The sequence below is a fragment of the Pyrus communis genome, chromosome 10 (assembly GCF_963583255.1).
Source record: "Pyrus communis chromosome 10, drPyrComm1.1, whole genome shotgun sequence".
Classification (NCBI taxonomy): Eukaryota; Viridiplantae; Streptophyta; class Magnoliopsida; order Rosales; family Rosaceae; genus Pyrus; species Pyrus communis.
Window position 1 is genome coordinate 10,588,024 of NC_084812.1, and position 15,703 is coordinate 10,603,726.

Below are 15,703 nucleotides of genomic sequence, written 5' to 3' on the forward strand. Positions count from 1 at the left end.
GTAGCTACCATATAAGTGAAAATATCATCGATGATAATCTCATTTCAATTCCATTTAACTCATCCAAACTGATATACTGGACCAAGAACTTCAAGTCTCGGGAGTAATCCGGATTAATCTCATGAGATGGAAATGATTTAAGACAACGATCAAGTTTAGATTCATTGTTGTGATGTGTCTTCCTTTTCTAGGGAAGTGAATCCTACGAACCGAATGATTTGTTATGCTCCAGGCCAAGACATATTGATTGGTTATCTGCTGGTGTACTAGATCGTCTAATAGGGGTGTCTAAACCGTCCAACAGAGGTGACACATCCTCCAGGGATGTTGACTCAACGTTCGCTAAGTACGTCTATCCTTACATACATGTTTGCAACTGGTATATAATCTCGTCACTTTAGCTAGATCAGAGAAATGCGTCTGGAGCAACATTTTGAAAACTAGAATTCATCGCACTTGCTTATCACACTTGTGCGGTATGGGGATTGAGATGAGACATAGTGGGCAATGTCCATGCAAATTTACGTCGTTTTACAGGAACGTTGACGTTCTTATCTCCCCCTAACGGCGGAAAGACTATCTTATTAAAGTGACAACCCACAAATAAGCGGTAAAGAGATTGCGTGCAAGGGCTCTAAGAGAGCTAGTGTGAAGGAGAATCATGGTCGACAAAAGATACACATCCTTCTTTGAGGAACCATGTTGGTACGTTGCGACGACACAACTTGGCACATAGAATGCACACCTAAATGCGTAAATACGAAAATCGTCAGGTTCGTACCTAGTAACCAACTGTAACGTCATATAGGTTGGGTGGCAATGGGCTTCAAGGCGGACCAACATAACTGCGTACAAGGGTTGCATAGCCCTAGGTAGAAACCGAAAACTTGGTACTTTTACCAAAATTCGGGCGATCATTTAAATTTACGCTTTATGATCGCTAAGCGATGCTATTTGGGGTGAACATGGGAGTTCAATGTTCAATTATAAACCCAAAATACATGCAATACTTTATCGAAAATCGTTGATATAAACTCTCCGGCATTATCCAGTCTCCCGAACTTTAAGGGATAAGTAGGGTGGTGAACCCTTAATTGGCCAGGAGGTTTAGCAGTAATGTGTGTGGACAAACATGTGACCAGTTTGTTGATTCATCAACCAAAACCATAAGTATTTATATGGTCCACATTTTGGTTGGATTAGTCCACATATATTCCCTTGAATCCACTGTGAAAAGAAAGTCGTGTAGTATTCGGCCACATGTGGTGTATTCCCAGTTGGGAGACAATCCATTGGCCCAGATCAAAGCTTCAGGCTTATTTTTGGAGGTGGTGAAAAGATATTTCACTCTATTTTCTTTAGTGGTTTCATTTATGATCATTGTCATCTCAAATATCCTTAAAAACTCAATGTCAGGGAGAATTTAAGGTCCCTTAAATGGTGATGCAGTACCATTCATACAACGAGGAACGTGCCAATACTCTTAATCAGGTTGGATAGACCTAAAGTCGTTGTTAGAGATGTGATTTAGGTGTAAAATTAGTGTGCGTAGTACGCATTCATCTAGACAACTAACTTCCCCACATTCCTACCTAATCACATGTTTAATTGAATTGGTCACATGTATTAAGAAACATGATTCAATTATTCGAGGACAGTATCAATGAGATTATCCATAAGTAAAACATACACCAAACTTGAATCCAAGACCATGGAAAAATGTTCACAAAGTAAATGGTTTACTAAAGAGATTTAGCCAACAAGGCCATCCATGTCAAAATTCTGCTCTTCCAACGGTGTTCGGTGGAGCAAAATTAATCTCACATATTGACTACTAGAATGGTATTCCTCAACGATATTGGTAGGGGCACGAACATGTGTATAACCAATGATCTATTACATTGAAATGGAAGTAGATTCTGCAGGGTTAAGGTTTGGGAATACTATCCCTTATTCTTGAAGTTTTAGGTCTTAGGTGCTAAGGATCATGCTTCAGGCATGATGCCACACCTTGGCAGGCCCTGATTCTACCATATGTTGTAAAAACAAACTCGAAATTGGATTGTGAGAGAGTATGCCGAATGGTGTATCCCTGCCGAAGCAGTGCATCACCATTCGATCAGGCTTTGACCGAACTGGGTCAAGCCATTCGGTAGACTCTAGTCGAATTGGGTCCATACCTTTATCTCACATTTGTGGTAGTAATCAAATCCGAGAATTTGGTAAACTTCCTTTTTCTACACTGCTGCTTCATGGGCAAGTTAGAAACATGAAGGACGAGAAAAGTATTCTCTAGTTAAAATTTAATCGGATTTATAAAATTCAGAATTGTACTCATTTATAGACGTAACCATGGTGTGCTTCAGGCAATATCTTTCATGATTAGACGATCCATAGAAGCGAGCCAAAGTGCCATGGAATCCTCGTTCATGATGTACTTCAGTTGGTAATGCTTCGAGCATAAGTCTTCGAATGAAGATCATGGTGGAGGCTTATTTAGCTCTTCCATGCCATTGTTAGCGTCAATGGTTTCTCAGCTTCTTAATAGTCAAGTGGAGATTCACGTCTTGTAACCCACCTATAGTGGTTTCTCTTAGAAACGTCCAAATAAGAAAAATGAACTTGTGACGGTTCGACAATCCATTAAATTGGAGGGAACAAGATTGTGATTGGTGCTATGAGAATGAATCATCCATAAGCATCAAAGTTAGAACATTCAAGTTCTAACACATGGTTTTCATGAAAAATGTCGGGTTTTCATGGGTGTATTGTTTTATGAAAACTTCGGGTTTCAAAGGCACTAAATTTGAAACTACAAGTTCAATTTAGTTTATGAACATTTAGTTCATAAAAGAGAGGTTCATGCAAGGAACACAGAATGCAATATACAACTAAGTGTAGTAGATTTGAGGTTCTTCAGGAACTCAAGTGTGAGAGCTTCGTTACTACGAAAGTATGTGACGGTTCAAAGTATAAAAATAAATTATTGAATCGTTAATGTCCAAAAGTAATCTGCAAGTCAATAATTTTGGATTCATTATCAGATTAATGGACTACAGGTCACTTTTAATTAATTCAATAAATCGAGTCATACAGGGTTGATTGCATAAGCTAAATAATATTATCGGCTCGAAAATATAGCCCTAAAAAATATTTGGGCTCGGGTTAGGTGCCTTGAGTGAAAGGTAGAGCCCAAAAGGAGCCTCGAATGTAGGCTGCAAGCCACGGGTCAGAGGGTATAGGCCCAACCATTAAAGTGGCGTTTTGGACCAAGGGGGCAAGCACGAGAGTAAGGCCTAGCAAGTTTGCTGGCTTGATAATGCACGGGAAGCCCAGTCGAATGGCTAGCATCAAATTGGGCCGTAAAGATGACCCAGTAAGCAGCGTGGGCTTGCTGCTGGCAGTCCAGTGGAGAGCGGAACAAGGGCCCAGCAAGCATGATAGCTTGCTGGCATGAGCCTAGAGCATATGAAGGTCCAAAAAGGAAAGCTACAGGTTTCCTTGATGAATGTGGGCTACGGGCCTGAGTCATCCCAACCAGGCCGAAGGCCTGGGGTGACCATCTGCTCCCAGCAAGGCTGCTGTCAAGGTCCATGTAAATGCAGCAAAGCCCAGAGACTGCTGCCCAGTTTATGCCGCAAGGGGTGGTGCCATACGAAATCCAAATTCTCAATTTTTTTCGATATGGGTAGGGTTTAAGAAACCCTAGAATTGCTTCTAATTTAATTTGATACTTTGACTCACATATTCCACATAACAATTTAATTGTGCGATGCATGAAACAAATATACATATATATATGTATTGAAAAATATATGAAAACATATATATATATATATATCGGAAGGAAAAATATAAACATAGGGGGGTTCATGCATCATGGGGAATGTTTTCATGCTTCATGGTCGTTTCAAATATCTTACTTTATTTTAAGCGTACATGATTGACAGAAAACAACAAAAGCCTTTGAATTTGTAGAAGATCCTTCTCGGAAAGCCGGAATTGCATCTCCAATGTGTTGTATCACGTTTAACACGGAAAAATTAAATTGAATCAATAACATGTATATCAATTCAATAAAGTAATAGATTAATCATAAAAAGAATGATTAAAATGTATTACTCCCTTGATTGAAGATCAAACTCTCTTTAGCGCAGCGTCAAGAGCGTGCTGATAACGTGTTGTAGGCATAATTTACTGAACAATTATGGAGGCCATAGAGAGAGGGGTGTGGCAATAGTAGAGAGAAAGAGAGACATGTGAAATTGTGAGGTGTGTGTTATTCCATCCCATTGTGCTTTTATTTATAGTAGTAGGGAAGGTTAATTCCTTACCTTTAGGATTACAACATTTAATAGGTAATCTACTCCTACTAGGAATATAAGATACATTCCCATATCTACTGGGATTTACATAATCACGTTCTTATTCTAATAGGACTGCAACAACTTCTTTATTTTTGAAAAGAGTTTTTACAATATGTTGAAAAATTTGAGATAAACAAAATAAGTTAATATTTCAAAATCACTCACCTCAAATTTCTGATGTCGTTACACATACAAGAAGATTTTTAGGCGAATATTGAAAAGCTAATAATATAAAATTAATTAGATGGAAAAAGCAAAACTATAAGGAATATGGTTGGAAATCGCCAAATAATGATTTTGTTAAAATTAATTTTGATGGAAGTGTAAAATCTAATTGTAATTTTGTTGCAAGGTTTATAATAAAAAATTCTTTAGGTCATACAATGTTATAAGTAATTAAGTGCTCTTCCTTTAGGTTTCTCTAGGAAAATGGTTGGAAATCGCCAAATAATGATTTTGTTAAAATTAATTTTGATGGAAGTGTAAAATCTAATTGTAATTTTGTTGCAAGGTTTATAATAAAAAAATCTTTAGGTCATACTGACACACCCCGACCGAGATCAGGGCGTGCTGGCCGTCACGTGAAGGTGACGTAGCCATGTGCGCGTGCGGAAGCTATTAAGAAGGTAAAATAAAAGTACTAATAATTAAAAACCTACTAGCATACAAAGTACTAGTGTATGTGAGACACAATTCAGAGCAAGTCTACAACAGTCCAAAAGGAAAAGATATGACATATATACACCCGAAGGTGACCCTACAATGGTGAGTGTCTGTCAGAAATGCCGGGACGCCCTCTGGGATAAACCACCGAACTTGCTAGACCACTAGAACCTGGAGGGGCGCAAAAACAAAAGCGTGAGTGGGCAAAAACAAAGTTCTTTAAAAACTCTTTAGCAAAATACATTCTAACCCCTCGCCGTAAAACCTGTATACTTCCCAGAAAATGAACATATATACTTATGTATAGGTATGTCAATCATGCTCCATGATATGCCATTCATGCTCACAATATGCCATTCATGCTTGAGAATATGCCACAACAGAATCTCATAATCAAATATAAATGCTCAAGCGTAATTCACATCAATAATATATAATCTGGCAGCCGGGAGTCACCTAACGTGACCTGTACGGCTGAATCTAGAGCTCCACTCTCAACTCAATAACTGAATAACTGATTCTGCACACGAGTCGGAACCACCTAACGTGGTCTGTACGACAAGCTGGGTGTAATATATATATGTATGCTCTAGTGCTACGAACACGTGAAGCTGTGCGATAAATCGCGGGTCACCTACAAGTCGGAACCACCTATTGTGGTCTGTACGACAGGCTTGCACCTAACTTGGATCCAAGGCGAGCGTGTGGTGCGGGTGAACATCACGTGAAGGACTATGCCCTGGCCCTGGGCGGGAGCACTAACACCGGGGGTGCAGATTATGAGCTCTCTAAGCATTTCAAACTACGATTGCATAATAAACAGGAATGCATAACCACATGAATACCGCTTACCTGGCACTTACCTGTGCGTCCACAGCACCAAATACACATTTATATATATGTATGCCGCTACTAATGCATGTGATGATGCATAAGTATTAATAATAAAATGTATGGCATAAAACAATTACTCTTTTCTATTTAATTTCTGGGAATTAATATGTATATAGGTATATACGGAAAACAAAAGCCCACTCACTGATAATTAGAAGGGTCGTAGCCCCCCTGCCTCGAGTGTGTACGCTCGTCTTCGGAAAACGAATCACCTAAACGCGACAAAGTTACGAAAACATTAATTTAAAAGCACCTAAGCAGCTTCTCGTAATAACTTCTCATACATTGCTCAAATTGGACAAATGAATATACCAACGTGATCTACACAACCTCAGGATCACACCCATATTTTTAGAAAAATTTTTGGACCACGCACGCACCCCCACGCGCCTGAACAGCCACGGACCTACGCGCCCCCCACGCGCGGCCACGTGCACTGCACACTGACGGTGTCAACAGACGCCGTCAGGAATATTCCGTCAAACTGACAGAATATTCCGTTAAATCCAACTGTTACCGTTAACTGCCGTTAGGAATATTCCGTTAAACTTAACGGAATATTCTCCTTTCTTCTCCGGCGAGACGCCGGCGCCGGAAAACTGGGTAATTTTCTAACTTAGTTTTCTCCTTCGTTTTTCAACCATTTTTCACGATTCAAACGCCAAAATGAAGCTTAGGACTAGTAGAATCACGTTGGACTACTTTTACAAGCTAAAACGCACTAGATCATACCTGCAACAACGGTCAAAGTTCGGCCAACTTTACATCCAACGATCGTGACGTCCAAATTCACCCAACGAACCACTCCGAGGCTCCTTGGGACCTCACAAACACATCTACAAGCTCAGAAATTCCAAAAACAAGCTAGATTAATTTTGCATGAACAGTGTTCAAATCGGACCTCGTCGAAACGACGTGAAAACATCTATATCCTTACCTGAAAATGGCACCTCTGAACTCCTCTCAGCTCCACGAACACGATGGTGGTCTTGGTTTCTCGATTGGTGAAGGTTTGAGTAGGTTTGTATGTGTGGTTCGTGTGTTTGCAGAAGGAAGAAGAAGAACTCGGGGAGAGTGAGAGAGAGAGAGAGAAAAGAGACAGGGAATGAGGGAATCCCGGGGGAGTGAGACAAGGTGTAGGAGTGTGTGTGTGTGTGGTCCTACACACCACACAACACAAAACTACACGTAAAATAACAACTAGGGGGTAAAATTGTAAATTCACACGTACGGTTCGTTAGTTTCGGGACGGGATGTTACACATACAATGTTATAAGTAATTAAGTGCTTTTCCTTTAGGTTTCTCTTCTGTTCTAGAGGTTGAAGCTACAACATTAAGGAGAACTCTTCAATGGATCATCCGAATGAAGTATGATAAAGTTAACATTGAGGGAGACTCTAAAGTCCTAATGCATTTGGGTAGATTAAATTTGTATGTTATTATGATTATCCTTTTATAGAGAACTTTCATGAAAAGGGTTTGGACTAAATTTTTTTTCATAAAAAATCATGCTATAACTTTATTTAATTAAAAAAACTAAAATTTTAATGAAAACCTCTTAAATTTTAATAAAAAGGACAAAAGAACTTAAATTTTAATGAAAATGATATAATTTTAATATTAAAAAATTAAAAAAAAAAAAATCAGATGCGCGGACCCACGCGTTCTCACACAAACTGTTTATGAAACTTTCAACACTATTTATGAAACTTACAATACTGTTTATGAAACTTACTTATCATATCTTAGTCTTGGCTCCACCATAGTACGATATTGTCTGCTTTGGGCCCCGGCTACGCCCTCACGGTTTTGTTTCTAGGAACTCAGACGAGAACTTCCCAGTAGGTCACCCATCCTGGGAATGCTCTCGCCTGACTCCGCTTAACTTTGGAGTTCCGATGGAACCCGAAGCCAGTGAGCTCGCAAAAGACCTCGTGCTATATGAAGGTGGGCATGTACATATAAGGCACATCACCCCCTTTCCGTTAGTCAATGTGGGATGTTACAATCCACCCCCCTTAGGGGCCTGGCATCCTCATCGGCACACTCACACCACATGGCAGAGTGGCTCTGATACCATTATATCATATCCCAGTTTTGGCTCCGCTGCACGATATTGTCCGCTTTAGGCCCCGGCCACGCCCTCACAGTTTTGTTTCTGAGAACTCAAACGAGAACTTCCCAGTAGGTCACCCATCCTGGGAATGCTCTCGCCTGACTCCGCTTAACTTCAGAGTTTCGATGGAACCTAAAGCCAGTGAGCTGCCAAAAGGCCTTGTGCTATATGGAGGTGGGCATGTACATATAAGGCATATCACCCTATCTTGTTTGGTCGATGTGGGATGTTACATTACTACACTGTTTATGAAAACTTGCGACACTGTTTATGAAACTTACTACACTGTTTATGAAATTTACTACACTGTTTAAGAAACTTAACGATACTACACTGTTTATGAAATTTAACGGTACTACACTATTTATATAATGGTACTACATTCTTCTCTCTTTTCTTCTTGAATATTCTTGGCACATTCTCACTTTCCAAACATATTTTCTTCTTCTCATTTTATTCGATACTCATCAAATTTTCTCTGTATCTCTTCAATTTCTTAACTTTCTACACCAATTACTTAATTTTCTTCTATTGTCCGCCCATTTGCGGCTTCCTCTTCTTCTCCACCTACAATCTTAACTTTTTACACCAGGCATTATTATGTAAGTAGTGGGAAATTTTATTGTTAACACAAGAATCTCACCATTTGTATAGAGATGTGGTGTATCACTCAGTGTTTCGGGCACATTGAAAAATCTCTCGTCATCTTGACCACTATTGGGAAACAACACCACAAAAATAAAACTGGAAAAATGTAATTCAATTTGAAGTCTTTCTCGTAATCTAAGCGCCAAAATAATAATAATAATGTCTTAATGATAGTTGACAATGGGGAGAAAACATAGTGGAAATGAGGGGTTATGCATGCTAGCACATGTGGTGTTTTTTTATATTTTATTTATTTATTATTTTATCCCTTATTATTAAATAAAGTTAGTGGATGGTTTTTTTTTTATTAAAATGCAAAGATTTGAAACCCTTTTCATTAGTTTTCCTTTTATATTATCTACAAGATTTGGTTTGTAATGTTTTTTAATTATCATTTCAAAATAAAAGCGGTTGTTTCATGTGATGATTTCATACCTGTCAATATTATTGTTTGGAGTTTGCATTGAAATTGCAAGAAATGGTTAACTACACTACTAAAATAAACATTTTGTGAGACGAGGGATATTTTGTCGCGCAAAGCATTCTTTGGTCGCACAAAAATTATGTTGACCAGAAAATCGTCGTGCAGATATTGTTGCGCAAAGGACGTGAAAAAAGACATTGCGCAATGAACATTTTCAAATTTGTTGCACCTCTAAACAATTGTGCGACGCTTTATTAGTCGTTGCGCTAAAGTTATACAAACAAAGGTTTTCGTCGTTCGATATAAACAGGTGTAAGGGCGTTTTGTGACTAGTTAATTAAAAAAAAAAGATTTCATACTAATGACAAAAAAAAAGAAGCAAATTAATGAATAATTTTTTTATATTTATAATATAAATAAAAATGTATGTACAAATATAAAGTTTTAAAGCGGGAACAAAACTATGAAAAGCAAGCAGCAAAATCTATAGTCATGTCGTTCAGAGGTGCTTGGTAATCTTGCTGCTAGTTGGGGACGGGGCCGGAGGTCGACCGGCTTGATTGCTGTGCTTAGTTGGTATGGAAGGGCTGTGAGGGCAATGGTGCAGAAAAATCGGGGAGATGTATTCCGGAGGAACTAAGGGCTTGTACAAGCATTGACATTTGAGACTTGTACGATGCCAACTCACTCCTCAGGCCAGTGACTTGCTTTTTCAAAGCCGTAACCTAGCTATTTGACTGCGAGAATAACGAGGCTCCACTCTCTCGCCGCCTAGCATTTCCCATCCCCCGACAATATGTCCCTGGCCTCCGACCAAAAGTCTGGTCCAACGTCTCTGTGACGATGTGAAACCTTGCATCCTCAGGGGGATCCACAGACTCGATCAGCATGTCCGTGAGAAGCTGGGAAGCGGACTCCTGAAGCACCAACTGACTCTTCTCTACCATAATCGCCTGTTGAAAAAAAAAAAAAGGGATTATTAATAAAAAAACAATTTGAAATAATTAGTATAAATGTTTAATGCATAAGAAAATACTTACATGAAGGGACTTAGTCAACTCATTCCCAGGCTGAACATAAACATCAGCAAAGATGTCGATCTACGGAAAATTTTAACCCTCCTAAAATCGAAAAAGATAAGGAAAATGTTAGTACGGAAAAAAAAAAAAATTATTAACGACATTTTAAAATTGGAAATGAAAGTTGTAATATATACCTTCCGTCGCGCCTCCATCCTATAGGAGAAAGGCCTCGAACTCGAATGATGAAGAAGAGTTTTCTTCTCTCGATTGATCTCGTTCGCCTTCACCTTCTTCTGTTATACAAAAAATAAACGTATTAGTTGTAATACTTAAAGAAAATTAGAAAAAGTAAAATGAAAGAAGTCATAATTAAAAACGCACCATATGGTCGGCTCCTGAAAATGACCTCAAAGCCAAACTCAACTATTTTGTCGGTCTTCCAACTCCTTTAGACAACCCTCCTTGAGAGCGACCTACGGATCATCAAACTGCTGGAAACATTGGTGCAAGTCACTCTTCCATTGCTTGTAGCATTCAGAGAAAAGCCGATTAAGGTACACGAACATGTCCTCGTCCATGTCCTCCAAATTTTAGTTTGTCTGCAATGTAACAAATATTTTGAAAGTATTAGTAATAAAAGAAACTAATAAACATAAATATATAAATTTTATATGAAAAACATTAAAAAGGCGACACTACTTACGGATAATTGATCGTGCACCCTGTTCTTCGTCTCCTCCGGCATCGCCTTCCAAGACTTCCATTACATAGGGCAAAAGGTCCTCATGACACGCCCAACGTCGTGGGCCAATGCACTATGTTGCTCCGTTGTTGGCGCTGCTTGATGTCACTCATCGTATCCGATTGGGATACGATCGTTGGTCACCCGGGTGACTTTCGCCGTCTTCAATTGCCGACAAGGTCCCCAGGTGTTTTTCTTCGCTGCAAAGAGATGAAAAAAAATAAATCATTAACCCAAAACTAATAACAAATCCTACTAAAATTTCGGCATAACCTCCCCTATAATTAAACCATTTCCCAAAACCCTGGAAATAACATAAACAATATACATATCCAACATAATGATCATAACAATTTAATAAAAGGTTCTGAACGATGAAAACTTTTTAATCCTTACATGACATAACAAATTGAATCTACATAACAAATTGAATCTAAAATAACAAAACTTAGTTAACATGGGAATGAGGGAGTGAATTAGGATTGTATACCTGGCTGTGTACCCGAGGCATCAGTTGTGGATCCTTATGACGACATCTAGTCTGTAGTGCGGGGGCTCCGGTGAGTACGTAGGGCGCTTACAGGTAACGACACCGAAGAAGTCGACGATGCCTGCGCCTGTGGGACTGGAGGACCAATTGGGTCAACCGTATTAACCGGCCTATGGTCCATCTTTGCTGGAGCAGTGGCGACAGTAGTAGGTGTAGTTGTCGGATTAGGTGTAGAAGTCACCGGCCTCCGGGTTCTAATAAGGTGAGACATCTACAAAATTGAAAATCAATTTGTTTTGTACACAAAGATTTAACTTACCGTACACATGCTAATAATTTCAACTTAAATTTAAAGCGAAATTTAAAAACCCTAATTCTAAACCCAATTCAAGTTTGGCAGAAACAAAACTTAAAAATGATATACTATACACAGACTAATCAATTCAAATAGGATATAGACCCATCAATTATAACTTATAAGAAGAAACTAACATAAAGGAGTACTTGGAGGCAAAATCATAGCCTATGAGTGTATGCGTTCGTCTGTATGTACATGCTCTGTGTGTGTAGGTGTGTGTATATACTATCTGTGTGTGTGTCCATGTATATATGCTGATTTTGGGTGTGTGTGTGTATTTGTGTTGATGTATGCTAATTTTCCATGTACTCTGTGTGTGTGTGTGTTCATGTATGCAAGTTGTGTGTGTTTGTTGTGTGTGTATGTACTAAGCAACATAATTACTTAATAGTTTCATAGGTAGTAATGAGAAAAGGACCATATAAAGTGATTCTCAGTCTCTTTAAACATCCACATTACATATAGAAATCATATGACTATTGGATATAAATAGACATATCAACAAATCAATGCCATGATCATCTTCAACAGAAGAGCAAGACGGAGGAGAAATGGACAACAAAAAAGTAAGAATAGTAAGGGAGAAGAGCAGCTTAGGAGAAGTCATTAAGGAATCCATTTAGTTCTTAGTATTTTCTTAATTAGCACGTAAGGATGGTGATTATGTATTTATATTATAAGTATGCCCCAAGTGCAATGTGAACACTTACCAAAATTGTTTAGGATACAAAATTACACGTCAGAAATTCAAGTTTACAGTCATACAGACCTACGCACAGGTTTCTGTAGATCACGTACAATGAATACATCAAAAGAGAAAAACAAGAAATGCCATCCGACTCTGTCTCCCCTTGTTTCTAAAATATATCCAAATTCAGCTAAGAAAGCATACATGGGAATTGACATTGAAGCACAACCTAAATCGGCAACCTTTTAATTACATTGAGAAAAAGAAAGGAGATGGTTGAACCTTCGAAAAAAACAATTTGATGATTCAAAATATTCCACAAATTGACAAAGGTCAAGTATCCCATCTTAGATAGATCGTTTTGAGTGCCACTTAATTTTTTAACTTCAGAAAATTTTCAATTCCAAATAAACTTCAACATGAAGGAAATCCAAAAAAAATGCAAAACTCCCAAATTAGCAATACTGCAAGATAGATACTTTATTGAATAATTCTATCTGCAGGAAAGAACATTGGCTTCTCAAACCTCATCTTGTTTACAATCATTTACAAATGTGCAACAATTTAATAAGAAAAATTCCAAAATCCAACAACAAAGTAGCAAAAACCCCACTTGGAAAACCAAGGAACAAAGCTAAAGATAGTTGTAAGTTGATTTAGTTCCATTATTTCTCAACACACTGAATCACTTTGCATGGTAATAAGAAAAATTCAATAAAGAGCGAGACAAGGCCCTAATTCTAACCCTTTACTTGAAATTATAAAACCCCTAATTTAAGAACCCTAATCTAACCCCCAGTGAAGCACCCTAAATCTAACCCCCAATTTAAGAAAACCTAATCTAACTTCACTACCAAAATCGTTCCCCTAATTTAAGACCTAAATCTAACGCCAATTAAGAACCCTAAAAACTCTAATTTAAGAACCTAAATGTAAGCTGCAATTTACGAACCCTAAATCCCCGATTGCCCTAATTCTAACCTTCAATTTGAAAAAGAAAAAAAATCAAAAAAACCCTAATTCTAACCCCCAATATGTAAATAAAGAAAATTGAAAATAAAAATTGAAGAGGAAATTACCTCTTGGAGACGAAGTCACGACGGCCAGAGAGAGGGACGAAGAAACAGATGGAGATACAGAGGAAGAAGAGAGAGGGTATCACGCAGGGAAAAAAGAATAAGAGGGAAGTGAGGGAAAGAAGGAGAGATGAGGTTAAAATATAGAATCTTGCGCGACAGAGCCTTTGTTTCGCAAGGCTAAAAAATCATTTGCGTAAGTTTTTTTAAACTTTATGCGAAAAAAAAAAAAACCGCCTTAATTGAAATTTCAAACACTTGCGCGACGAATACATATATTTCGTCGCGCAAATATACTTTGTGCGACGAAATATATGTATTCGTCGCGCAATATTCCCGCATAAATTTAAAATAACCGTTAAATCGTGATTTTTCGCTTATAACTGTCGAAAAGTTTTGTCCCGTTACTTGATCTTTGAATGCTTGTTTTTTGTGATTTTTGGTGTATGCGATCTCGAACCATATACAAAGAAGTTTGACGGTTGGATTGTTGAAATTAGTTTCGTAGAATGTGTATCCCATCAAAAAGATAGATTCACTAACAGTTAGAGTTTATTTATACTTTCATTAAGTATAACATAAGATTTTGTGTTATCTACTAGTGTAAATAGTTTAAATTGAAGATCGAATTCATTCATTGTATTCATATAGGTTCAAGGAGTGTAGCTGTAAAAAATCATCAAAATAGGAATTAAAATAACCGTTAAATCGTGATTTTTCGTTTACAATCGTCGAAAAGTTTTGTCCCGTTACTTGATCTCTGAATGTTTGCTTTTTGCGATTTTTGGCGTATGCGATCTCAACCATATACAAACAAGTTTGATGGTTGGATCATTGAAATTAGTTTCGTAGAATGTGTATCCCATCAAAAAGATAGATTCACTAACACTTAGGAGTTTATTTATACTTTCATTAAGTATAACATAAGATTTTGTGGTATCCACTATTGTGAATAGTTTAAATTGAAGATTGAATTCATTCATTGTATTCATATAGGGTCAAGGAGTGTAACTATAAAAATCATCAAAATCGGAGTTAAAATAACCATTAAATCGTAATTTTTCGTTTGTAACCGTCGAAAAGTTTTGTCCTGTTACTTGATCTTTGAATGTTTATTTTTTGCGATTTTTGGCGTATGAGATCTCGAACCATATGCAAACAAGTTTGACGGTTGGATCGTTAAAAGTAGTTTCGTAAAATGCATATCCCATCAAAAAGATATATTCACTAACACTCAGAGTTTATTTATATTTTCATAACATAAGATTTTGCGGTATCCACTAGTGTAAATAATTTAAATTGAAGATCGAATGCATTCATTGTATTCATATAAGGTCAAGGAGTGTAGCTGTAAAAAATCATCAATTGGAGTTAAAATAACCGTTAAATTGTGATTTTTCGTTTATAACCATCGAAAAGTTTTGTCTCGTTACTTAATTTCTGAATGTTTGTTTTTTACGATGTTTGGCATATGCGATCTCAAACCATATACAAACAAGTTTGACGGTTGGATCGTTGAAATTAGTTTCGTAGAATGTGTATCCCATAAAAAAGATAGATTCACTAACACTTAGAGTTTATTTATATTTTCATAACATAAGATTTTGCGGTATCCACTAGTGTAAATAATTTAAATTGAAGATCTAATTCATTCATTGTGTTCATATAGGGTCAAGGAGTGTAACTGTAAAAATCATCAAAATCGGAGTTAAAATAACCGTTAAATTGTGATTTTTCGTTTCGAAAAGTTTTGTCTCGTTACTTGATCTCTGAATGTTTGTTTTTTGCGATTTTTGGCATATGTGATCTTGAACCATATACAAACAAGTTTGGTGGTTGGATCGTTGAAATTAGTTTCGTAGAATGCGTATCCCATCAAGTTCAATGGTCTGTGTGTGTGTGTGTGTGTGTGTGTATATGTTAAGTAGATATAAATTTATTTATTTTGTACGTATAACACTTAAGAAGTTGAATGGTATGTATATTTAAGCCAATCCAATGGTCACCAATTTTTTAAATTTAATTTAATATATATATATATATATATATATTAATTATTATAGTTTTTAGGGGTATAAAATTGTTAAATAAATATATAGAATTATTATAGTATTTTTTTAGGGTTATAAAATTATAAAATTAATATTTTACTTGTTGTGTCGGGTTATCGGGTCGTGTTAGGAATTGCCAGGCCTAACTTGCGAGACCAAAAAT